The 26,671-nt window shown below is 41.9% G+C and overlaps 1 protein-coding gene across 3 annotated transcripts in view; it reads right to left on the reverse strand.

Annotated features, from left to right (window-relative positions):
• Nucleotides 1-26,671, reverse strand: part of rnf152 (ring finger protein 152) — a 90,127-nt gene that overhangs the window by 57,510 nt on the left and 5,946 nt on the right. Inside the window, exon 1 of one of the 3 annotated variants that reach the window (XM_074693810.1) lies at nucleotides 23,707-24,265. The exons of 1 other annotated variant lie outside the window; for it this stretch is intronic. The gene's annotated coding sequence lies outside the window, so the exon portion shown is untranslated. Of the gene's footprint in view, nucleotides 1-23,576; nucleotides 23,609-23,706; nucleotides 24,266-26,671 lie in introns of those variants that run through there. One more of the 3 variants, XM_074693812.1, reaches the window with a different exon arrangement.

The following is a 26,671-nucleotide window of genomic DNA, read 5'->3' on the forward strand; positions in this document are numbered from 1 at the left end:
ATCCCCAAGTCAAATCTGCAAGTTTAATTAGGCGCCAATGGCGAGGAAGTGTTGGCAAAGCAGGACGATGTTTGCTAAACCGTGCGAGTCAGAGGCTGAAGTGAATTAAAAATAACGACAGCAGAGAATCCCTGATCCACCGTCCTCTAAAAGATGTTTGAGTGAGCGTATGCTGCCGGTGTTCCTCGTCTCATGACGCTTTCATGAAGAGCGTTTGTCTCAGATCGCGTCACGTCCCCGTGATGAATAATGAAGGCTGGAGCAGACAGCCGCAGATGTCGGAGTGAAAGGGAAAGTGGGTCACATGTCTGGATGAGGCGACGAGAACAAGACGAGGAGCGAGCAGACGGAGGATTCGAGTCCGATCAGGAGAACAGCGATCAGAGTGGCAGGTCGTGGTTTAACCTCTGAACTCTGCCAGCACGAATTGCTGTTTCTGTTCATGTCGGAAAGACTGTAAATGTTTAACATCACAAGAATCTGTATAACATCAGCCAACGGGCGAATCTGAAGCTCAGGAAGCTCAAACTGTGTAAAGAGCTAACCCGAACCCTAACCCTAACATCATCCAGACCACAACTGGAACTAAGGCCTAAATTTACCTCCGAAAACAACAACTACCAGGAACTTTGAGAGGTGGGGCCTGAAAGTTTGATGTCTCTGATTGGGGAGCATCTCTCTCCGTCCACAATAAGCTGACCCCCAGCTGTGATGGACTTGGTTTAATACGTCTCAAACAAACTTTGAGACTTTGTAAGCGTGTCTCTGTCAGCTCCCGGTGTTCCAGTTCAAAGTGTGACCCTGTAAACTGGAGACCTCGGGGAAAGCTGTTTGAGAAGGACGAAAGTCTTTAATCAAGGCGCTCATTATTTAAGCCAAAACACAAAATGATCTCTGTACGGTGGCCGGCAGGTGTCAGCCGATTTGCAAACGCAACAACACGAATGTAAAAGCAAAATAAATTTAGCTCTAATGCTAATGTTATGACATAAATGATTCAGAAACCTAAATATATGATGACTTATTTTGCGGTAAATAAAGAAAAATAAGTTCTATGAAGGAAGACCTCTACAAAGCTTTTGTATCATAGATGAAGTTAAAAAGAAAACAATCATTTGCCTACTTTCACAACTTTTCTGTGTCTGTTGGGGTAACTAATCTCTTTTAATTTGCATTGTCTTGTGGCGTTAGCGTTCTTGTTTTTGCTCTCACATTCGTGTTGCGGCTTTTGCAAACCGTCTGACACCCACTGGCCACCGCATCTCTGACGTCTTCATGCTTTAAGCTTGGCTAATGCTTCATGTGTCTGCAAGGTCAGTGCAGCTTCGTGCTGACAAATTACATTATTTTAGCCGCCTTGCTTGGTACCTTTCAAGCGCAAAACTGCAAAAAAAAATCCTGGCACTTGGAAGGTTCATAACACAGAGACCACAATCAACAAAATCAAAATCCAGATTCTTGTCAAAAATCTTTTTTTTTTTATTCAAATCTTCTATTTCAGCCTTTGTTTATAAACTGGATTGGAAAAACGCTCCCACTTTACTCCAGCAGAGGGCGAAATGTTTCTCTCTGACTCACGTAATGTGCAATTTATGGGAAAATACGGCTCCTGATAGAGTCTGTGGACATTATCATTACCATTTAACTTTTTCACATGGTCTGGTGTTAAAAAGCAAACTAAAAATCGTAAATATAGTAGAATCGCAATTATATCAAATCTGCACCCCAAAAGTCATAATAGAATCATATCACGAAAGTAGGGTATAGTCCAAGCTCTAGTGATAACTATGTCAGAGGAGAAAAGAAATTGGTTAAAAAGAACGTAAACAGTGTATTTTGCGAAACATCAACCCCTGCAGTTTGGGAACAGATGCTACGTGGAGTGTTATAAAGTTGCAGATTCAGTGGGTCTCATTTACTTGCATAACCCAGTCTCGAAATGACAGGGTGGTTTGGTGTTTGCCCGGTGTTTAAAAACAGATTCCCCCGGCTTCAGACGGCTTTGCCTCTGGAGTTTTTTCCTTCCAAGTGTCAGGAAAAAAACCAGCATGGCTGAATATCCTCCATGAAAGGCTTTCATTGTTGACTTACTGCCCTCTACTGGCCTGGTGGTGTGTTGCAATTACTTTGTTTTTCTTCATACATCACTGACCTGATCCACATAATCTCCTCGGGTCTACGGCCTGTGGTGAAAACACACACAAACAATGGGCCACAGGAACCATGTAGTTCCTGGGAACATTTAACCAGGTACTCAAAGTTCCTGAACCTTCTGGTCAAAAAACACCTTCACTTCTTTAACCTTGAGTTTCTAAAACTGCTGGCTTTTTTTGTTTGCAGTAAAAACACTGCATAAAAATAAAAACCAGTGAATCAAAGACTGTTGAGCATATTAAACTGGTCACATGACACCGAACAGAGCAGGCTGTAAACTCCGAGCACAGACTCCTATTGGTCGAGTCCATTATCTATTTGATTAAAAGGTCAAAGGTCAGCTGCAGAGTTGGTTGTAAAACGACTCCCAGGGGTCTCGACGGTCTCTGTCCGTACATCACTCACTCTGCAGGAGTTTTTCCTGAAGACCTTCACAGCTCAGTGATGTCACACGAGCTCATCCATCAAAAACACACCGCACATCCATCACCCGCCGTCTCTGACCCCCCCACCCAACACACCTCCAGCGTCGGCAGCTGATCAGAAGTGACACATTAACACAAAAAACACACTCCGGCAGCTGACATGAGATCATCATGCAAACACGGCGAGTTTATGACGGGCTGCTTCCGCTCCGGCCGTAAATCGAGCGTGAGACAATAAAGCTCGTTCATCATATCTGGGTCACCTGACGCACCAGCAGCTCGCTCCTTACTCTGGGTAATGACTGCAGCTCTTAAAGAAGCGGGGTTAAATATTCCAGGATGTTCTTTGCATGTTTTATAAAGAGGACAGTGAATTATTTGTGGGTGTCCCAGAATTTTCCCACAAAAACTCAAGCTCGCTCTGATTCAGTCTGAGAGGTGGATTTGCTGTTGAAGGTCAGACTCAGAGACGGTGTGTTTGCACATTCGTTAATGTTTACAAAGATGTAAAATTTTACAACACAGAGGAATAATCACAGGGTTATTACACGAGGACTTTGTCACGACATTCAAGCTGCAAAACAAAAAAATGGGACAGAAAGAGGCCGGCACTGCGCAAAAAAGTGACAAGAAGCTATAAGACAAGACAACAACAAGTTTAGTTGACCAGGTGTTGATTCTTTCTTTGCAAATCCAGCCAAATCCAGCACCAGCTCTTAACTTTTCAGCCACCAAATCCAGAAAAACTGGCACCAGAGTAGCAACAACTCCTCACTAGGTCAGAGAAATCTGATCTTTAAGGTTCATGTGGACTTGATTGCTCGATCTTGTGGATATCCCCTCTATAAGATCAGGACAATCAGACCCTACCTGACACAACAGGCCACGCAGCTTCTGGTGTAGGCCCTTGTGATCTCACATATACACTACTGCAACTCTCTTCTAGCAGGCCTCCCTGTGCACATTTAAACTTCTGCAGATTACCCAGAATGCAGCAGCACATCTGGTCTCTAACCAGCCCAAAAAAGCACACGTCACCCTGCTGTTAATTTATCTTCACTGGCCTCTAGTGGCAGCTCCAATCAAATTCAAAGCTCTTCTTCTGGCTTACAAAACATCAACAAGAATCCTACCTGGGGTCCCTCATCCACGTCTAAACTCCTTCTGGTCCACTACGCTCTGCTTGTCAAAGACGCCTGGTCCCCCCAGCCCAGCGCGGCTCCAAATCTCTAGCCAGACTCTTCTCCTCTGTTGTTCCCAAATGGTGGAATGAATTACCTAACTCTATACGATCCACAGAGTCCCTTTCTACTTTAAGAGCGGTCTGAAGACTCATCTGTTCAGGGAACGCTTAGGCCCTTAATCTGACCCTTCTCCTCTTTGTCTTCAAGGGTAGAATAATCCAGAAGGTCTCAGATCCAGCTCTTAGTCAATATTTAGCATTGATTATTGAATGTTGTTGAAGCTTGAATTATATTATTGCAGCAATTCATTGTGGTTAGCTGGCTACATTATTCTACATTATTTTAAAAAAAAAAGTTTTTTTCTTCTGTAGAACTGTAGAAATCATCGCTAGCATCAGGCACTGGAGGTGACCAAATCACAGCACCCAAACCTTTGTTCGGGCTGAAGGCAAAATAAAAACAAAGATAGACTCAAAGTGTTTCAAGACATCTTAAAATTGCACTTAAGTTCTACTTAAATTTATCATTTCATACAAATTAAAGTGTAATGAAGCTCATCATGGTGGGGGCCATATTGGAATAACTGACTCAGGAGGCGGGCTTTGAGCTTCCTCACTGACAGCTACAGGGTGCTAGACTTGTCAGTCACGTGAGCAGGGCTTCTGATTGGACAAACTTGTGATTCTTGTATTATCTAAACCACTGAGTTAGAAAAAGGTCACCCTTTATAGAGAAATGAGCTTTTCAGACTCTAGCTGTTTTTTTAACCAGGCTGTAAATGTGTTTCTAATGCTGTAAAAGTCTTTTTTGTCCTGGTATACGTGGTTAGCCCCAAGTGGACACTCAGTGAAATGCGAGTTTTAGCCCTTTAAGGAACTTCAGCACCGTCTGATTGTAAGTTTTACAAAGAAAAGTGTCGACTTCAAATATAGATCAAATTTTTTATATCTATTTCAATGTTTTTATCTGTATTTGTAAAATATGGGAGTGATTCCTCAACATGACACACCAGATGAACAGCTTCATATACCCGCCATGGATATATTTCACTAGTCCATCTGGGTAGCAGCTCTTTGAATTTGTTTTCAGAGGCGGGACCTTCAAAAAAATCAGCAGCTGGTGATTGGGCGACCATTCTGGTTGACACACTCACCACAGACCAATCCACATCAAGCCACGGTATGACGTAGCTTATGTGCGCCGCTGCTGAGAAACAATAGACGAACAACAACAGGAACACGAGAAACAGCTGTGATAATGGTGTTAAACCACTGCTGCTGTTTTTGTAAAGTTAACTTAAGAATCAAAGGAACGCTGACAAGTACGAAAGTCTGCTGACATCATGTCTGCTCGTCACTTCCGCAGCTCCCGCCTCTCTTCCCTGATTGGGCCGGTAAGAATTTAGCCGAGTGACTTCATTGGTCAATGGAGCCTGACTCGGGAAGGTCTATCTGCTCTGCAAGGTTAGTGATTCCTGACGTACTTGACAGAAGTTGGTTCCTAGATGTTTCTCAAGCTGTGTTGCCAACCTTGCGGCTTTGTGGCTTTATCAAAAAAAGTTTTCTGACCCCTTTAGCAACACTTTTTTAAAAAAAGTGGGAGAACCAAGCGAGTTTTTCTAGATTTTGGAGATTCTGGTGTGAAAGCACGCATCAACCTAAGTCTTCTCAACAATCGGCCATGACACCTCCCCAGCACCAAACATAGACTGTATACAGAGTCGACAGCGTGGTTCTCCCATTTACCATTGTACAGTTTTGAAGCCAAATTTTTCCTGTCACAGGGGCAGCCATTTGAAGCAGTTGTGCAGCCAGAGTCTGCGCAGTAGAGACTGTGAGGTAAATAATTAAAAATAATTGTTATTTTTTTCTTTCCAGAGTCTAATAGCTTCTTGACTCTACCTCTTGACATATTTTACAATCCCTGAAAAAAGGAATGGCAGCTGTCAATCATCGTTAAACGTGACGTAAAACTTCATTTTTAACCTCTAAAAATGAATGAAAATGAAACTCTTCAGAATAAAAAGAGGACTTGAATACAAAGCACCCAAATGATATCTTCTAATCACCACAACAATCAGATTTGAGAAACATTTCTACCAGGTGTAATAATTTTTTAAAGTTTGACCACAGCCCATCTGGAATGACTGGAGAGTCTGATTTTTTGACCTATACTGCAGCCAGCCACCAGGGAGAGCAGTTTTTGTGGCGACCTCACTTCGAGCCAAGCAAGTTGACATCCATTTATTTTACATTCTATGTCTCCAAACTACTCACAGCCTCACATCTGCATGCTCACTTTTTCTCTCCTACAGCGTCTATGACCATGACATGCAAATAGCCAATTATGCAAATTAGGCATTGACATCATTAAGAGACTTCAAGGACAGCCAATAGCTTCTTTCATTACTGAGGAGTTGGTAACACTTTTCTTAAGCTGAATAAGAGCCATACTCTCGTTGGTGTTGTGTGTTTACATACATTCACTTAATTTTACTCCACTTTGTCTCAAAAGAAGAGACACAAAGTTAAATTTATTTGATTCCAAGAAGCTGTGGTTTGTTCCGATAAAAGAAAACCTCTCCGTCTTTCTTCCACACGTGACCTTTTGGAGTCAATGTGACAGACGTGGATGGATTTTCAGGCGCACAGAAGGAGAACTAAAAAACATCATAAACCCTGGAGTAGTGAGGTGTGATGGCACCTCGCAGGACTGTGCAATGACGCATGTCTGACACCAGACTGCAGGTGTCTCTGAGGAGCAGAGACCTTCATCCTGGAGGCTGAAACACTCGTCTGTGAACAGCACCCACACCCACCGAGGTGCACATTTACCACACGTGGATCGTTAATGGCGAGAGCTGCTGAGATCCGACTGTAGATAAAAACACAGAGAGCGCTCCAGCTCCGGCGATAAACTCAGAAACCGTCTCTCTGATCAGAACACATTGGAGTCAAAGTGTAAAAATCATCCTCTGTTGTTTCCTCCTGCAGCTGTGTTATGAACGCCACACAAAGATGTAATCAGCCATCGCTTTGTGCAGCTGGCACGTCCGCAGACCACACTGATTTCAAGAGGCCTGCAGCAAGGTCTTTTTTACGTAATTGCTCACTCATGCAACGCTCGCTGGGGCCTTTCGTCTGCTTTTTTCACATAATTGCACATCAAACTATTTCCTCTTCAGTGTTTGGATGCCAGTGAAGAAACTCAACAGGCTGGGTGAAAGAAAAGAAGGAGTCGATTCACACTGTCACTTATCTTTTCATCTGGGGCTGAACAATTAATCAAACAGATATCGCAGGTTATAGGGTGCAATTTTCAAATCACAAAGGCTACGATTTAAAATAAAAAAGTTTCAAGTTCATACACCTGGAGGGATTTAAGTAACACATCCTCTTCTTCCTTAAAACCAGCAAAAGTTAATACTCTGGGTTTTTTTAGTAAAAACCCTGAGAGCTAAGGAGATCCACACACCAGAATGATGTTTTCTCTTATGTTTCAATCAACATGTTTACACATTTCAGTGGTCGAGCCAAAACGTTGTTTTTAGTTATATTTATGCACTTTAGTTTGGGTTTTTTGGGACTGATAACAGATCAGTAAGACTTTTAAACATTTAATATTTGTATTTATGTTCACACAGTGTTGACATCTTTCAGTCGTTGAGCCAGAGATTTGGTCTTATTTACATTTCTGTACTTAATTTTGAGTTAAATTCATACAGATATGTTAGTTATATTAATCAATACACAATTTTGTCTCAATTTGTTATAACATGTAGGCCTGGCCTACAGAAAAGAATTGTTTATATGTTGACAATATCCTTTGTTGTGTTGGTCATACGACAGAATGATTTATTGCTTATATTAACAGAATAATGCAGAAGATAAACTCCCCCCAAGAAATTGCATCCTGAATCACACTCCCAATATAGGTCCAAAAAAAATCCCAATTGAATTATTTTCCAAAAACATCACAATCGTTTGTGTTTGTGTTGTGATAGATATTAATTTGTTACCTCCGCCAAGGAGGTTGTGCTTTTCGGAGAGTTTGTCTGTTAACAGCATAACTCAAAAAGTAATGAACAGATCTTGATGTTATTTTCAGGAAATCTTCAAAATAGTATAAAAAAGTAGTGGTTAAATTTTGGAGGTGATCTGGATCACTGTCTGGATCCAGGACTTCTTTAAAGGATTCTTTATTAGAGCTGAAACGATTCCTCGAATGATTCGAGGTACTCGATTACAAAAAATACTTGAGTAATTTTCTCCGCCTCGAGGAATCGTTTTATTTTAAAAAAGATCAAAGAGTGGTATTTCAAATAAAGCTGAGGCCATATTAAAAGAGTTTTCAGACCCCTCAAGCTACCTCTTATACAAAATAGCAACTAGCAACAAATCTAGCTTCTTTTCTGGAGTTTGGAGACTAATGGGTCATTCTACGAAACGGGTGCCATTTGGGTCCGCAACATTTGATGAGATGTACAAGGCAAAAAAAATGTGTCAAAGTGTGTTTACAAATTTTGGAGCTACCAGAGCAAGCGCTCTTAGTGACATGCTGTATCAGAAAATTCTATTTCTTAAAGAGAAAAATTTTCATTTGAGAAATAACTGCTCTTTAACTAAACAAAAATGTATTTTATCCGATTACTCGATTAATCGATGGGATTTTCAGGAGAATACTCGAATACTAAAATATTCCATAGCTGCAGCCCTATTCTTTATTATTGTGAGAAAGGGCCGTTTTCACCATATGTGTATATAACTTCACCATAAATGGTCAGATTGCTTTGCAAACGATACAAGACAAGGTCACCATAATTTCTGACGAGTGTAAAAGTACGATCCAGATCCTGACAATATTCTGGATACTAAGATCTGGAATATTAAATATGAACTGGGTCATCATCATTGTCAACACTGTCAGTAAGTTATCATACAAACCTGCAACTAATACCAAACTGTAGCAGACAGTCTGCTGAAAAGGAGTATAACATTAAAGTAAGACCAAAGTGTTGATGACAATTACAATATGCTTGGTGGACGTCTGCACTCTCTGAGTGCTTGTCCAGTTGCTTAAAAATAAAACCTTATGATGCTTTGTTCATGTCCAACCCAGCAAATCTCCTACTTTTCCTCTCTCATAGCCACAAGGATGCGTTTAGGTACCTAAAAATGGTACCACAGACAGAGTTTGGTCGGTACCTATAAAAATAACGCATTCAGTACCCATCCCTGACTTAAATGCAGATAATACTTTAGATTTCTCACCTTTCTCACCTTTTTGGTTCCATCTATGATTTATCTGGCCTCTTAACTTTCTTATGTTACATCAGTTCACAGCATGTTTTATAAATACCACAGTTAATTATTTGTGCATGGCCCAGAATTTCCATGCATGGGGGATTTCCTCCACCTCCAAACCCAGAACAAGAAAAATACACCATGCAAAGTTTGCTCTGATGGTTCAGGACTGCACGTCCAAAATGGCTGCACAATGCATGATCTAAGCTGCTGAAATCCATCATCATGTGACCTGAAAATGACGGCAGGAGAAGATGCCAATATGGCCTCCACAAATTGAATCCAGTCTATGTTTGTCAGCGTCTGCAGAACCAAGTTTTTCCTTCTTTTATCACTTTAATGGATGTTATAAAAGCACGATAAATGAATTTCCCATGACAGCATGAGATGCATTCGTTGCCGTTTACAATCCATCCTGCAGATGAGAATACAGACATCTATCATCGAGAGGAGACGACCCCAGAACAATACGAACACCGCGGAGACTCTGATTGGTTCAAATTGAATCCTCTTCAAGAATCCTGGAGCCACAGCTTCATGTAACCAAAGAAGAGCGCTGAATGAAGACAAGCCTCATTTCAGATAGAGCAGCTAAACAAATGGAGTGTCAGGCAGCAGGAAGGAGAAACACGGAGATATCAGCTTTAAAGCACACAATCAAAATGTTGATGTGAAGAAGCTGAAAGCAGGAAGCATTAAATAACGGTGTCCAATCCTCTAAAAGAGCCTCAATTTGTGGGATAACCTTGGAGGTCCAACACGGTGAGATACTTCTGTCAATTGCCACTTTCAACCCCATCTGCGTCTCATATCTCAGGTCTCCTTTTTTTATCATTGCAGCAAATTAAATTTAGCTGCCGTGTATTTCAGCCTGTCGGGTGATTCAGCCTCTCCTGCTGCTGAAGAGGAAACCCCATGGGCCGCGCACGCACACACACACATGGGCACACACACACAGACCTAAACTCATTACAGAAGGTCAACGGCGGCACCCCCATCAACTGTCAGGAAGCTCTCAAAAAGAGCCTGAAATTGATTCATCATCGACAGCTCTCAGAGGCGAACACGTAGGGGACTTTATGAATAAAAATGCACAGATATAGCATGATGATGAAGATTGAGAAGAGGGGGAGGAAGAGGACAGGTGAAAGCCACAGGGGAGAGCTGTTTATGGGAGCTGAACAGTCACAGGAAGTATCAAATGAAACGTGCTTCACTAAAACTGGAAATCAATAAGAAACAAAAAAAAAGGGGGAACAGCATCTTTTTACTTTCAGAAAAGGTCACTCTTTCTTAAAATCGAGCAGGATCATGATGAGTGTACACTCTGGTGTTTGTTTACTTCAGGTAAGGAAAGGGTTACACACTCTACTCCTGGTGTTTTCCTGTCTTCAGCGTCTCAGCGTTTCCTGTTTTGGTTTGGTTGGCTTCATCGAGCCCTCACCACTTCTTCCTGTGAGTGTTAATCTTAAAAACTAAGCAGGAACTCATGCTGAAGATCACTACCTCAGATTATTACAGAGAGAAGTGTGCGGCCCCTGTTTTCTTAGCATGACAACTTTAATTAGCATGAGATCAAAACAGGACGTCAAAGTAGGTCATTACTATGTATGGCACATTTGTTGGTTGAGGACACCAAACTGTCTTCAGTGATGTTTTTACTACTGTTTCTCCTGTGTTTGTCTGGAGATCCTACATGTAACCATGGCTGCATTATTTTCATGTGAAATCACCTGTTAGCAGCCTGTATCATATCAATGCTAACTGGTGCAAGGCCTGATGTTTCCCACAAGGTGAGGAGAAGGAGGTGAGGACGACATGCTGGTTCTCAGGTGTGAGCTGAGAAGTGACGACATGGCCTGTCCTTCCATCCATCGCTATTGGGAACGTAAGATCTATCTCCAATAAGATGGACGAGCTAGCTGTGCTAACCCAGCAATAGAGGGAATACCAGAGGGCAGAGTAGCATCATGCTATTTAAAGACATGGTTAACAGAGCTAACACCAGACACCAACGCCACATTGGATGAGATGGAACTGGTTACAGACTTATATCAAAGCACCTGAATATTCCAGTCAGCACCGTTGGGGCCATTATCCGCAAGTGAAAGAAGCACCACCTTACCATCAACAGGCCACGCACAGGAGCTCCTTGAAGATTTCTGACCAGGGAGTCAGAGAGATAGTCAGAAGAGTACTCAACAAGCCAAGGACCACCCTGAAAGTGCTCCAGAAAGACTTGGAGGCAGCAGGTACAATTGTTACAGAGAAAACAATAGGCAATGCACTCCACTACCATGGCCTCTATGGACGCTCAGCCCGCAAGACTCCATTCCTCATGAAAAGGCATGTTGAAGCTGGTTTAAAGTTTGCTAAACAGCATCTTGACAAGCCTGTAGAATACTGGGAGAATGTTGTCTGGTCAGATGAGACCAAAACTGAACTTTTGGGCTGTCATACTACAGACCATGTTTGGAGGAGAAATGTCACTGCACATCAGCCAAAAAAACACTACACCAACAGTGAAGTTTGGAGGTGGAAGCATCATGGCATGGGGTTGTTTCTCATCTCATGGTGTTGGCAAACTTCATATAACTGACGGAGCAATGAATGGAGCCATGTATGAGGAAATTCTTGATCTGAATCTGCTGCCATCCACCAGGATGATGAAGATGAGACGTGGCTGGACCTTCCAGCAGGACAACGATCCAAAGCACACGGCAAAGTTGACTCTCAAATGGTTTCAAAAAAAGAAAATCAATCTGTTAGAATGACCTAGTCAATCACCTGACTTCAATCCAACTGAACATTTGTGGAAAGAACTAAAGAAAAGGGTTCACCAGAGGGCACCAACGAATATTCCAGATTTAAAGACTTCTTTGTTGTTAGAATAACCTCTGTTAGCATTGGAGCTTTCATTAGCATGAGAATTTTTGTAAACATGACACAGGAAGGAGAAATTCTTTCCTCTCCAGCCAAATAAAAACTACTCAAAGAAAGTTAAACAGCCTTCTTCTATAGATTAAAAAAGAAAAATCTTAAATCACCTACAACAACATTTCTGAAGGAATGAAGGGCACATTAGCTGCTTTGTTCGTAGGAGAACTTTCGTTAGCATGAGATCAAAACAGGAGCAGAGACATTGAGGAGCAGTTCATACAGAGAGCGAATCAAAAGTGTTCAAACCCTTTTAGTCTCCATCCAAATAAAAATACTCAAAGAAAGTCCCAAAGCTGTCTTCTCTCAAACCACCTAGTGCAATAAAACTTTCGTTAGCATTAGATCTTTGGTTAGCATGAGATCAAAACAGCCGTGAAGGGACTTTGAGGAGACACTGAGGCGCAGAGTAGAAGCAGTTTGAAGATAAAGCACAAGATGTGTCAGGAGGACTGATAGTTTTATCTTCGTCCTTGTTCTAACCTTCACAGCTGACAGAGTAACAGAATAAAAACTGAGTCATACATCAAATCTGACACATTTTGTGCTCCCAACCTTTTCTCCCGCTGTGAAAAACATCCTAGAAAATGTTTCAGACTTGTTTCTTTGAAGGAAAATCTGAAAACACTTTCTGCAGCAGCATCCTGGGACTGTCTGAAAAGGTAAAAACTAAATCAATACGGTAAAACTCCTGACACAAATTACCCACGATCCCATAAAGGCCGCTTTCTCCCAACAGATGGGAACCAATTAGCCACCTGACTCCCAGAAAACACTTGGGCAGCCGCGTGGAGCCGCGATGCAAATGAAGCAGAGGGGAAGGTGGATGCAGACCCGCCGGTGTCCCGGGAGAGGAGAAATTAATGAAGGAGACAGCGGAGGTGCAGATTTGGAAAATGGAAAAGGGAATAAAGTGGGGAATGATGTATGGAGGCCGTGCAGAGCTGGACTAAAGGTCCCTGAAGAGGTCTGGGAAACAAGTGAAGGGCAAAAATATCTGTTACTGGAGGACGTCGTCTCATCCTGCAGGCGGAGGATCCTCAATCAGCCCCACATCAGCCTCAGCTCGACACATTCAATTTGAGGCTAACACGAAACCATTGATCTAGTTAATGAACGTCTTGTCATGTTTATTTAACTGATCCACTGAGGAGACGGCGGAGGCTGCGAGGAATCACAGAACAGCTCGACCCTCATTCACAAATTTAGGATCAGGGTCATGGATTCTGCTGCTTCCTGGTCTAACTGATTCTATAGAAAGTTAGCTTTTAGCTGTTAGCATGAGATTTTAACATCCTGGATCAAACTCTGAAGAGCTTTCTGCTCTGTGTTTATCAACTTCTGATGGCAAGAATTTCCGGTGAATCATTCAGTGATTAAAGAAATTATATGGTGACAAAGTTCCGATGTGACACCCCTTAGGTAAGTCTGGATTCTGCCTCACCCAGCGCCCACGGTACGCTTAGGCTTGGAGGCTCTGGTCCCATGCAGACTTCACAAACAACACAATGAACTGCCCCACAACAGTTCTCAATCGCCTTATTGCCCATGGGGATTTTATCGTCCGGTACCAGAGGAACTACCTCCAACTCTATGGTGGTGGATTTCCATAGTGGAAAGCTCACTTTTCCAGACCATTTGACTACCAGGTAACGGACAGTGACTTTTTAAAGTCTAAAAAGTAACTAAACTGGTCAAAAGCTCATTACAAGAAGGCACAAAGTGACTGTTTCTGCTCAAGACATTGGTCTTTCAGTGGGCAGTAGGGGGCGCTTCTAAGGTCTGTCTTTGACTGTGGTGGTATCAGCAAGTACAATCAAATTCAAGCCTGACAAAGCGCTCATGCTAGGGATGGGTACCAAATTAGGTTCTTTTAGAGGTACTGACTCAATTCTGTCAATAGGACCAGGTACTGATCCACATAAAATTGAAAGTTACCATGTTTAGGCACCTTAACACATCTTTGTGACTGTGTGGGAGTGGAAAAGTAGGCGATTTTCCAAACTGTACATGAGCACAGCATTGCAAGGTTATAAATTGAAGAAAAAAAGGTTGAATTCAAAAACAGTGAGATTTTAATATTAGACAATATTGATAATTTTACCACATAAACACAAAAAAGTATGGAAAATTAGTACAGTTGAGTACCCCTACCGATTGGCAGGTACCGGGCATCGGTACTGTATCGTTTTAATAATGAAAGGGACCCATCCCCTAGCTCATGCACTTGGATTATTTTTGTCTACACTATAGACTGTAAATAGAATGGACAGCATGGCTCCACCTTTCACCATTGTAGGGTTTTGAAACTAAAATAACCCGCGTCAGAGGCATCGCCATCGTACAGCTAGAGTCTGAGCAGTCGAAGGTCAAAGTGGAGCAAGGTGACCAACACAAAAAGAACCCTTTTCCCCTTTGAAAGTCTAATCTCTTCTTGGCCCTCCCTCCTGACATATCTTACTATTTCAGAAAAAAAATACATTTACACAGCAGTTGCTTACCATTGTTAAATGTGACGTAAAACCCTGTTCTTAAAATCAAGTAACACATTTAAAAAAAGGGTTTCAGATAAAAAAGAGGACTGAACACAACACAGCCCAATAATATCTTCATATAACCACAGCAAACGGATGTGAGAAACATTTCTACCAGGTTAATTTATAGTTTATAGTTGATCTTTATTTCATTCATGTTGCCATTTCAAATATATTTACAATCTAAAAATAAAAATCTCAAATGAATGAAAAGGAGCAGAAAGAAGAACAATCTTGCTGTATCTGCCCCTTCTCTCACAAAACGTTCGGTCAGCACGCCTTTTAACCTTATAACCTTCCATTAAGTCTTCCTTGGAGGAAGATGAAAAGCAAAAGAATCTACAAACATAAAAATTAAATTTCTACAAAATCAAAAGGACAAAACGACAGGAAAGAAATAAAAACAAAAAAAAGTTAAGGTTATCTTTGAGTCCTTATAATTTATTTTTTAAAGTCTGACCACAGCCCATTTGTAATGAACTGGGAAACCAAGTTTTTGACCTATACTGCAGTCAGCCACTAGGGGGAGCAGCACCTTCATATACGACAAACTTTAGTATCGAACTGATCCTAAATAACGCTAAATGTCTGTTTGACTTTTAACCTGATAATGCAAAGTGCAAATATTCTTCTTCCTCAGTTTGAGAAAATACAACTGTAAGAGGCTCCTGAACCTTCCTGCAGTTACAGATGTCGAAACAAACTTGAGAAATATCTTCCTCCAAAGAGCTTCAAAGCAAATCATTTCACTTGTTTCACACTGCAAAAATCACCAAAATAAAAGAGCCAAGGTTTTCACAGTTTCAGAATCCAAAGCATAATCCAAAACCTGGGAGAGACTTGTAAAAAAAAAATAAGCTGCCTTTTTCAATTTGACACAGAATAAAGCTGCAACCGTCTGGGAACCACACTCCTGGCATCACTTTCCAAATCTCTCACATCCCTCCAAAGTAAGACAGACTAAGAAAAAGGGGCTGGAATAAGATGCCAGGGCAAGTTACGCTCCTCAGGACAAATTTCAAAGCTTTGAACGTGTCTGGAGCTCGGTGCCGCTGCAAACTCAAAGGCAGTGTTTACCTTCATTCCCTCTGACTGCTCCCACAAGGCGTGCGGCAGCTGTTAGATAAAGCCGAGTAAATATTGGTAAGTGTAGGTGATATAAGGCGACATATTACCCCAGAGATTTCGCTGCGCAGGCTGCAACGGCTGAATTCTAGACATCTGCATAATGAGGTTTTCCTCATAAGTCTGCATGGAAATGAAAGCGAGGAAGGATGCCTCAGAATACGAGGTATTAATTCGACTGCTTAGGTAGACTTCACATGCAGGAAGAAGGCAGTTCAGGATATTTTCACCCCTTGAAGTAAAAGTGGTTTCTTATCATCCTGAATCAATACAAGCATTTCTTATCTATCCCTTTGCTTTTCCAGAAAACCCAGACAAAAGTCTCCAATCTAATTCCCAGACAATGTTTATTAATGTGCTGCTAACAGCCTCCTTCATTCTTCTTTTAAGCCTTTAACCAGATTGCATGCAACAAAAGCATTACAGAGGTCAAACGCTGATGTTTGGTGATAAGGTCTGGCTCAGAGTTGGCGCTCCGATTCATCCCAAAGAATGGGCTGGAGGTCAGGGCGGCGTGCCAGTCAGTCTGCTTCCTCTACATCAGACTGAGGGCTCGGCGAGGGACTGTCATGGTAAAACAGGCGGCGGACAAACACAACGTGACAGATTACTATCATCATTAACATAATTATGGGTTGGAGCATTAAGATTTGCTGGATTTAGAAACGAATAGCTCCCGGCTGAAAGCGAGCCTGTCTTTATGCAGTTAGCTCTAAAAAATCTCAAACAAGCAGAAAAAATACAAGTCACAGCTCGGTTCGCAGCCCCTGATCCTGCATCATGAACATTTTCTTTTTCACAGCTCACACATCTTTTTGTTATGAGATGACAATCTTTGTGTGAAGAGCCCTTAACCTAAAAACTTAGCCAGAGTTGTGAGCAGCAGCTCAGCTCACAGCCCTCTTCTTGTTCTCTAAAGCTTCAGTAAAACATAGATGTTAAGCTGTCTAGTTCTTACTTTTACTGTTTTAATCATCAGGCTGAATGTTTTTAAAAGAGGAAAGATCAACGAAGACAGAAGCTCAGCTTGCAGCCCCTAAAAAACATGCTGTTCGACAAAGAGTGCTACAGGAACACAGATTTTAGACATGGCAGTGTCTCTTTTAGCATTTAAATCATCTTATTTATCAGTTTAATATGTTACAGAGGGGAGAATGCAGCTCAGCTCACAGCCTCCTCTAATGTGTTGTTCACCACAGAGGTCTACAGAGACACAAATTAAGACAAAGACCTTTTTTCTTTAACATTTTAGTCATCTAATTTACCAGTTATAGAGGGGCAGATTAAGACTCTTTGTGACAGCTCAGCTCTCAGCCCCCTTGTCTGCTAGAGAAGAGAGAAGCAAGTGCAAAATGGGAAGATTAAAATGTTTATAAGACACTTCTACAAATAATCTGTGTTTCTGTTGCACTATCGGTGATTAGTGTGTCAGTAGGGGGCTGCGAGCTGAGCATCTGTCTCAGTTTTAAAGTTACTGTTCAAGTTACAGCCATCGTTCTGGTGGTGTCTTCTGCAAAGATTTCCACCTTGTAAAAAGCATGAAAACAAAGTTAAATTTCTGTACTTTAATTAAGTTTTCTGTCAGAAACAGAACAACAAGGGGCTGTGAGCTGAGCTGCCAACAAGCGCCTTACTCATAACTGTATAACAATAATGTTAAAGGAAACAAGTTTTTGTCTAAACCTGTGTCTATAGACCTCTAGGGGGAACAACACATCAGAAGAGGCTGCAAGCTGAGCTGCTGCTTCCAGTTTTCATATTACTATTCCCCTCAGGGGTCATCTAATGGTTGTACCAATGGTTTCTTCAGCAGATGTGAAAGACTCTTGGGGCAGCTCAGCTCACAGCCCTCTGATAGAGAGCTTTAGTAAAGTAAAACCTCTGCAGAAGAAACCACCAGTATGAAGACCACTAAGGGTATAGCAACTTAAAAACTGAGACAGCAGCTCAGCTTGCAGCCCCTGCTGACACGTAGTCATCCTATTTTGCTTTACATCTGTTATACAGGAGAGGAGACCTCTGCCTTCGACACAGTAACAGAAAGACTCTTGGTAGCAGCTCAGCTCACAGCCCCTTCTTACATGGTGTTCACCAAATAGTTTATACATTCCCACTCAGTGTTTTGATGTTTTTATCATTTTGTTTTGGATGGAGGTTTCCTCCTTTGCAGCTGATTCTTCTCTTGTGAAGCAAATTTAGGTTGTTGAAAGTAGCTCAGCTTGCAGCTCCCCTGACAGAACTGCCTTATATTCAGTTTCTGAGTTAGCCCAAATTTCCTGTTCTTGGAAAAAAATATAATCACAGTTTTGTCTTTTCTAAATACTTCAGTCCAACTTTATCCACATGCTTTTTTTCTGTAATATGTATCATATCTCATTCACAGTGGTGGACATGAGGGTGTTGGAGCATATCTGAGCATGTGGGAGGCAGAGGTCGGCCAAAAATAGCTTCAAACATTCAAGAAGACACATTAATCTGCATAAAACTTCAACATTTTCTTCAATCTGTTGCAGACTTATTCGCTCATTGGTTTGTACATGTTCCTACAGGCACTCCTGCCGTGAGTTACCACCTCGATGCAAAGCCCACAGACGCCTGTAAGTGCTCCAGTCAAGTTCCTTCTCTCGAGCCGACAACTGGAGCAAATTAAACTCACTGATGCATTTGAATAACTCAGATAACCATTTTCGTTGCAGCTCCAGATCTCAGAAAAACAGAAATGTTTCAGCAGCTTTTAAATCAGCGTGAGCTCCAATAAATGAGAGCGTTTGTTAATCCAGGTGAAAATGATGCCTCTTGGACTAAAACTGGAAGGTTTTATGGTCACAATCCATCTTCTCTGTGTGTGTTATTAGACTCTAAACCGTATAAACACATGATTACAACATCAGGTTTCACTTAATGTGCTCAGTGCAATCAGATTTGTTGGACTGCCCGTCTCTTACTGCCTGATAATCCAACCTGGCATAAAGTAATGCAACGCTTTCCAATAAATACGCAACCTGCGAATTCACGCGGTTGTTTAAGAAACTCAGAGGCTGGAGGCTCTTTAAGTGCTTCTGTTCAGGGACCTGACTCTATCTTTTATTAATGGAAGAAAAAAACACTCTCCAGGAGCGGCTGCACTGACTCAACACTGATGTTTACGTCAACCATTTGTCCTCCAGTGTCCTCGTTTTCTGTGCAACATGTCGAGCTTTTTGTTCCTGTTCACACATCATCTGTTTGTGTGTTAAAAATGATGTGAACATGATCACAGGTGAAGACGAGAGCTGTCCTGCAGGTGGTCAGCCGCTCCACCTCCACTCTCAGCCCTGATGCTCAATTCACTCTGAGGTAATAAAGGAGTTTTAGAGAGATTGAGTTTCTTCTTTCATAAAGTTGGAGGACAAAGATGATAGAAATAAGCTGTCAGAAAGTGATGCGTCCAAAGCGGTGAGATTCTCACTTTTAGTCACTACCAGAAAACCACTTTTCCTGCTTTTACTGTAATTGAAGCTTTTTTTGTTAGATCCACGTGATTGGTTGATTTCTCCACCTGATTTAACGTTCAACATCATGACAAATAAGGGAAACTTTAAATTTCCTTTCTAGACTAATAAAGGTCTGAAATAATATTTTATAACTACAAACTGACTGGGAGAAAGTGTGATATAATCCATGGTTTGGAGCTGACCTTCCACAAAAGTCAACAACTTTTTGATGGTTTTAGAGATAAACTTTAATCAAAAAAATACTGGTGTTGGCTCAGGTCAGTTTCTGTATCAGCTGATACCAAAGCCCAGGTATTGTCATCGATATTGGAGCTTAAAAAGTCAGACCGGTCCATCCCTAATTGTCTTTCCTGTGGTGTGATGACGGTAGAGGGAATTTATATCTCTTGATCTTCTAAGGCCATGTCCACACATAGCTGAGTATTTGGGAAACCACATATATTTTTAAACATTATGGCCTGTCGTCCACACGAAAACGTAGTTTTACGTCACTAAAAACAATGTTTTCTGAAAACTCAGCCAAAGTGAAGATTTTGGGAAATTCCAGTTTCATGATTTCATGTAGATTCCGGGAGACAGAGTTTTTGGTTCTCAAACGTTACAGCTGAATGACGGGGTTCATTCTGATTGGCTGGCGTCTGGAAAACACTGACAAATATGGGTTTGACATGCTTCCAGCTGTACTTGCCTGATGCATGTCGAATGAAGGGGGGGGGGGTTCGTTAGATCGGCACTAATTGATCGGCTGGCCAATCGATTGGTGTCGATTTCCTAATTTTGGGGGATCAGTGATCAGCCCATCCTTACACATGAAACTGATCTTATAAACCTCCAGGAAGGTCTAACAGCCAGCCATTGTTGCTTTTTGCTCTGAGACCTAAAACTCAGGACATTTTATTGGTTAAGTTAAAACATAAAGATTTTATTGTTTCACATGTATTGTTCAATGATTTTCAATAAAGTACAATTCGAACATTGAGGGTATATGCTGTCAGTTATAAAAAAGAAAAAGTAAAAATTGGTATCAGCGTCAGGCTTTTTAAAGATCAGTGATCGGCCAGAAAATTGTGATCGGTGCACCCCTAATATTCGTTTTTCGAAAATACCCAGCAACGTGCGGACAAGGCCTAAGAGGAGCGTCATGTGAGTCTGTAGAGTCACATGGAGCAGAACGATAGCCAATCAGGATGCAAGCAGCAACAATTAGCTTGACCTTCTTCTCATCATCTGCCATGTTTGTTTACACCAAAGTCAGGTTTGGAGGTAGGATTTCGTCCGACACAGATTTGAGGGTTTACTCTGCTCTAAAACCTTTAAATCTGTCGTTATTTGCCATCCTGTGTGTGATCTCTATCATTTCCAACTCATTAAGACTTAGAAAGTCTTTGAGAGTCTTAAGTCTGATCCGAGTTTATTTAAACGGATTCATTTGAAGCTAAAATAAGTAGTGTGATAAGATTGATGGTTTTAAAACCATAAAATAATTATACAATAAATTATTTATATACAGTGGTGGCCAAAATTATTAGAACACCTGACAGATCTGAAACCTTTTTTTTTCAGCCTCTAAATCCTGATCATGAAACATGAGGATGGTCACTCTGAGCACCGCAAATATCACATAAAGTGATTCCTTCTGTTTTTATCTACTTTAACTTTAATATTTACGCTATGCTAATGTTATCCCATGACTTCTGCAACTCAAACTGAAGGATTTCCTTTGAATGTTCAATAGATCTGTCCACTTAGTTTTACAACGAGCCCAAATCTGCAGGATGGGGATGAGGTCGGAGGCAGTCCAACATTTTTAATGTCCCTCTTTGTAAGATAATGACCTAAATCTTCTCAGGATGGCTCTATTCTATGGTATAAGAAGCATAATAATGACTTTGTAGATTTTTAGATAGACTTTCAGTCATTTATGAGTATTTTGACTAGGGATGCACGATATTGGATTTTTGCCGATATCCGATATGCCGATATATCATAACCCCTTTTGGCCGATACCGATACCGATAATCACAAGTTTGTTTGTTTTTTTCACTGTAAAGAAAGCTAAGTCTATCCTGTACTGGAATTTATATGTTACTCTAATTGTGACGGTCTTATTTGTTTAAGAAACACACATAAAACAAGACAAAAAACATTTGATTTTACCATAAATAAGAAATGTATTATTTTTTCAAACTCAAGACATTCAGTATTGAAATAAAGAAAAATAATTTCTTTAGATCACATGAACTTTAAATGTACAATGTATTTTTAAACATAACCAATTTGCATTTGATTATTTTAGAGCTACTGTAACAACCTGGTGACAGACACAGAGCTCTGCAGTGCAAATAAATGAAGTGCTACATTTTATTCAAGGAGCTTATTTTTCAGATGGAAAATAATAATAATCCGAACTGAATAGCATCTTATCGGCTGTGATTATCGGCAGAAATTTTCATATCTGCCCATACAGATAAACATGTTTTTAAGCTTTTATCTGCCGATACTGATATTGTGCCGATAATATCGTGCATCCCTAATTTTAACAGCCTATTCAACAAAAACAAATGAAAAATCTTGAATATGCCAAGTGTTTCAATGATTTGGCCGATGACAAAGCAAGAACCCAAGCCCAAAATTCTAAACAGGAAACAAAAATACAAAAAAAAAAAAAAAAAAAGATTTCTGAAATCTTAAGAAGACAGGAGATAAAGGTGGAATCAATCTGCAGGAATATAACCGAAGAAGAAGAACGGTGAGGTCATTTTGGGCCAAAGTTGAATCAGTAATCGTCCAGTTTAGCCTCCCCCGCTTCTGGAGGCGCCGTCATATCACCTCCCGTTCCCCCACGTGGGTCAAAGATGTGGAAATAACATCATTATTCCAGCCGCAGAGAAACAATCAGATTTAGTCTTTATCTGGTTATTAGGCTCTAATTCTTTCCTGTTGAACGGATTATCTGAGGTTTACATCAACCCCTCTCAAGCCTGCGATTAATCCCCTCCACAAAGGTGATCCCCTTCACTTCCTATTAGGTTGATTATGCAGGTTTTTATTGGACTTTAAGAGTCCAGGGTTGGATAATCTCATTATAACACACACACACACAGAGATGGACGGACTGAAGCGTCCTCAGAGTGATTCAATCTTTGGGTTCATTTTTAAGAGTTTTGGCATATTCCTCGTGTTTTGTGCTTAAAGGCTGCAGCTCCACAAACGACCATGCATCAGGACAAAAGGAGGCTGGAGGGGTATAAAAACCCTGGAGCCACATTTTCCACCCAGAGGCCACCTGAGCAGGTTTATCTGGCCCCGATCACAATCTTTACATTCCTTGTTTTGTCAAAGAACAACACAACAAGAGCCTGAAGACGAAACAGGGAGAAAGCCAATATCTTAAAGAAGTAAATCCACAAATCTGAACGCGCTGCATTGTCATAGTGTCGTACAGGAGCAACACGGGCATTAATCTACAGGACGCAGCACGCTTCAGGCTGCAGGGAGGCTTAACAAGAAGCACAACACACAAAAGACGATACGTTACAATCTATACGGCCAGAAATAACCTGCCTGGACGGCAGAGAGGGGTTTACAGGAAGAGGAGGAGACCGCTCAGGAAGGTTTACAGCTCACAGAGCTCTCAGAGCGAAAAGCCAAACTGACACCAAGTCTCCAACGCAGAAATCCCACCGGCAGTTAAGTTAGCAGAGAATTAAAGACAAGTTGACACGTCCTGAATGTTTGATGAGGTCCAGTCGCTTCAATTCAGACTTTTAAATCAATGCAAAAAATAAAAATAAAGCAGGTTTGTCACATTCATTAAGGCAGAAATGAGAAAAAAAGAGGCAAACTTTGAGATTGCATTGTTATTTAGAAACCTAATCTCCTAATCTGAGCCATCTGTCTGCAGAATTTGCATATGAAGAGACACTGCAGAGAGTAAACAAGCCAAATAACATTGCATTAAGCATTTGCATTCATTCTTAAGGTGGTTTAAGGTGACAGACTTCAGCTTTTACATCCTACAGACACATTAAAGTGGAGAGGCTGCATGAAGCATAAGAAAGCACTTCTTCCTCAGTGACTTTTCCCACTTCCTTGAATGTTAAACTATTTTTGGAGGCTTCTGAAGCTGATTTTTTCAGTGTCTTAATGATGTTATAGCAGCAAACAGGAAGCTCCTACTGTAAACTGTGTGTGGAGGGTGCAGGGGGTAAGATAACAGCACAAAGGACGTGTGATAGAGAGGCAACCAGAGGAGCATACAGGATCAGAAAGAGCAGGAATTAGAGATTTCAAGTTGTTAAACCCCCAAAAAACAGCTGGATGTGTTTTGTTTTACTTCGTGCATCAGAGTTAAAGGTCTAATCCTGAGTGGAGTCATCACACGCAGACAAAAGCGCACAGAAAAGGATGCTGACCTCACCTTTCACCACCAAACAAAGCCATCAAGCCACGGGAAATAACTTTGTTTTGTTTCCGCTCCGCAGCCCTCCGACCAGACTCCGCTCAATAAATCAATCATTTTGAGACAAAGAGGAGAATCTGCAGCTTACCTTTTGTCAGATCCTGTGCAGCAGCAGCAGCAGCAGCAGCAGTCCTGTCTGTGTCTGTGGGTGTCTGCTCTCCTCCGGCTCCTCCACACATTTAATCGGGTCACAGCAGCAGCTCAGGAGCTGATTGCGAAACGTTGACGCGCGCTTCGCCGTGTTCGGTGGGCGGCGTGGCTGCTCGCTGTTTTCTTCCTGCGATTCAAACCAGCGAAAAACACCAAAAAATCCCTCCCACTCTCAGCTCCGTGCTGGCCCAGCCTCCCCCTGGACGCGGATACGCCCTCTCTGACTGTACACAGAGAAATGTTTCTCTCACATTAACGGGCTTCAGAGTGAGGAGCGAACCGTGTCCCCTCCGCGGGCTGGGTCTGGGGGATGTGGTGTGATGTCTGGCCGGCTGTGAGCAGCCCGAGCAGGCAGACAGGAGTCCTGCTGCACCGCTGCGCTCCGCTGGGTTTGGTGGCTGTGGCTGCACTGTAAAAAATGTCCGTCTTGAGCTGAGACTGTGGCCTGTCACAGTTTTACAGTCAGGGCACATGTGGTGACCTTTTTCAACCGTGCATCCGTGAAGCTAAACTCTGTAATCCCAGAATAAAGTGATGCATCTTGTGTCTGAGCATCGTTTTTTTGACTCTTGATAAAATCACTTTGTCCCAAATCTTTTCTGACATGCTTTACCCATCAAGTATTTCGAAATGAAAACATCCAAGAATTTAAAAAGCAGCAAAACCTTTGGTGAAAAAAAATGTTCATCTTCCAAGCTTTTCAGGTCATGACCCCCAAAGATAGCAGTGCCAGAGACCATCGCCCCCTGCTGTTGGAATACACAAATAGACCAATCTGAGGGGACATTTACACGACAACAGTTTTAGGGTGAAACGCAAAAGTATTGTTGCGTTTCAGCCTTACGTTTACACGGAAACTGCATTTCAGCCGACCTAAAACGCAAACTTTTGAAAATGGCCTCCAGAGTGGGATTTTTGTGAAACGCTGCCGACATCGTTGCCGTGTAAACACTACCGTGCCGTACTGTTTTTAGTAAAAACAGAAATTAACACGTGTATAAATGTACATTAAGCTAAACTAGGGTGAATTCCTGAGGACTTCCTCAAGGTTTGAACAGCTGTTGTAAACTGGATTTCCACTGACACGTTCAGCTGAAGGTCTCCAGTTTACAGAGTCACTCTTTAAACATGAACACCGGGAGCTGACAGAGACACATTCACACTGTCAGGGTCAAAGAAGACCATTGGTTAGGAGGAACTAAACCAAGACCATCACAGCTCAGGGTTATCTTAGGGTACCATCACACTGGCCATCTGTACCGTGCCATACTCAAGCATGATTGGTTCCCCCTGGGGGCCATTCTTCTGCTGGCTGGTACAGCCCATGATCACACTACTCCAGTATGAACCAGACTTGAGCATGACTGCCTCTTGGACACACGTCATCAGGTCATAGTACCACAGGTATGGCCCGCCAACGCCATCATGTAGCGTCTAGCGTCAGTTTACAAGAAGCGCAGTCTCGTAAATGTCAGTACAATGGAGAACAAAGAGAACATGGCTACACCTTTAGTGACTTTTTGGGTCATGTTGAGTTTTTTTGGTCCAACACCCCCACCATTGTTTAAAACAATCATCAGGAGGAGCAATTGCTGGGATTATACGTCATGTCCTTGTTGGGTACACGTGCTTGTGCTGGTGTACCGTGCCACAATACACCTCTCCAAAGTGTGCCAAAGTCAAGGAAGTGTGCAGTCACACTGGCCAAACCAGCTGAATCTTGGGGTTGACGCATGCTTGAGGATGCTATAGATCAGTGGTCCCCAACCCCCGGGCCGCAGACTGGTACCGGTCCATGGGTCAATTGGTACCAGGCCGCACAGCAAAAAATAATCAACTTACATTATTGATTTATTATCTGACTCTGAACAAGGTTTTACTTTGAAAAATGACCAGATTCTCTCCATTATACCTGTCTCTGACTCATTCTTGATGCCAAACCCCCAAGCTAGCACAATTGGCAAAAAAACAAACATCTTTGAAAGTTTCTTTAGGTAACAGAGCCAGTGAGGAGACAGAAGAAGAGCCGGTCCATGAAAATATTGTCTGACACAAAAAAACCTGAGGACCGCTGCTATAGATGGTGTGTGTGACTGCACCCTTATGGAGGACAGACAGAGGTGGAAACAAAAGCTGCGTTTCCAACAAGTACACCGGTTCAGTTCGTCTCAGTACAGCGCACAATTAGTGACGTTTCCACTGACTTATCCAAGGACAGATCCCCAAATAACCTAGAAGAGCCATTCCACTTTTTGGGACCCTTTTGTATGGGTACCGGACTGAACCGATCTGCTCTCAGAAGGTGGGACTACAACACTGCAGACCGTTGATTGGTCAAAAAAATCGTCACTCACCCCGCGACAGTGGCTGCATTTCTCCTGGCGGCACACAGACTTCTCTAAAACAAAGCTTGATTTCACTTTGTATCAAAGAGCTTCTACTGCCAATCACAGAAAGGATGAAATGCTGCATATCGTTCATCTATGCTCTTTGTTTACCATGTCACGTTTTTCTTCTTCATTGGATTTATTAGCGGTGTACATTGTGTCTTGCAGCTACAGTGTCACGCTTACACGCCGCCTACCACGAGAGGGCACAGTTTGCTGTGGAAACGCAAACAGGCTCAGGCCTAACTGTATCAAACCGTACTGAATCAAACCGGACTGCTTGGTGGAAACGCAGCTAAAGACACTGTAGATGCTCCACCAATCAGAAACGGACAGCTTGTAGGCTCCAACCCATAAAGACTCTGGGCTTCTGAATAGTACTATCCCCTCAGGTAGGGACATTTTCAGGGATAAATTTATCCGCCAGAATTAATTTAAATTTGGTTTTGACAGTCTCAACATGCTTTTTGTTCCTTGTGGTGCCAGAGACTGGCAGCCCTATCATAGAAATACACA

Source organism: Halichoeres trimaculatus, unplaced genomic scaffold (genome assembly GCF_033239565.1).
Source record: "Halichoeres trimaculatus isolate MK-OKI-2021-1 unplaced genomic scaffold, fHalTri1.1 fHalTri1_scaffold_18, whole genome shotgun sequence".
NCBI lineage: Eukaryota > Metazoa > Chordata > Actinopteri > Labriformes > Labridae > Halichoeres > Halichoeres trimaculatus.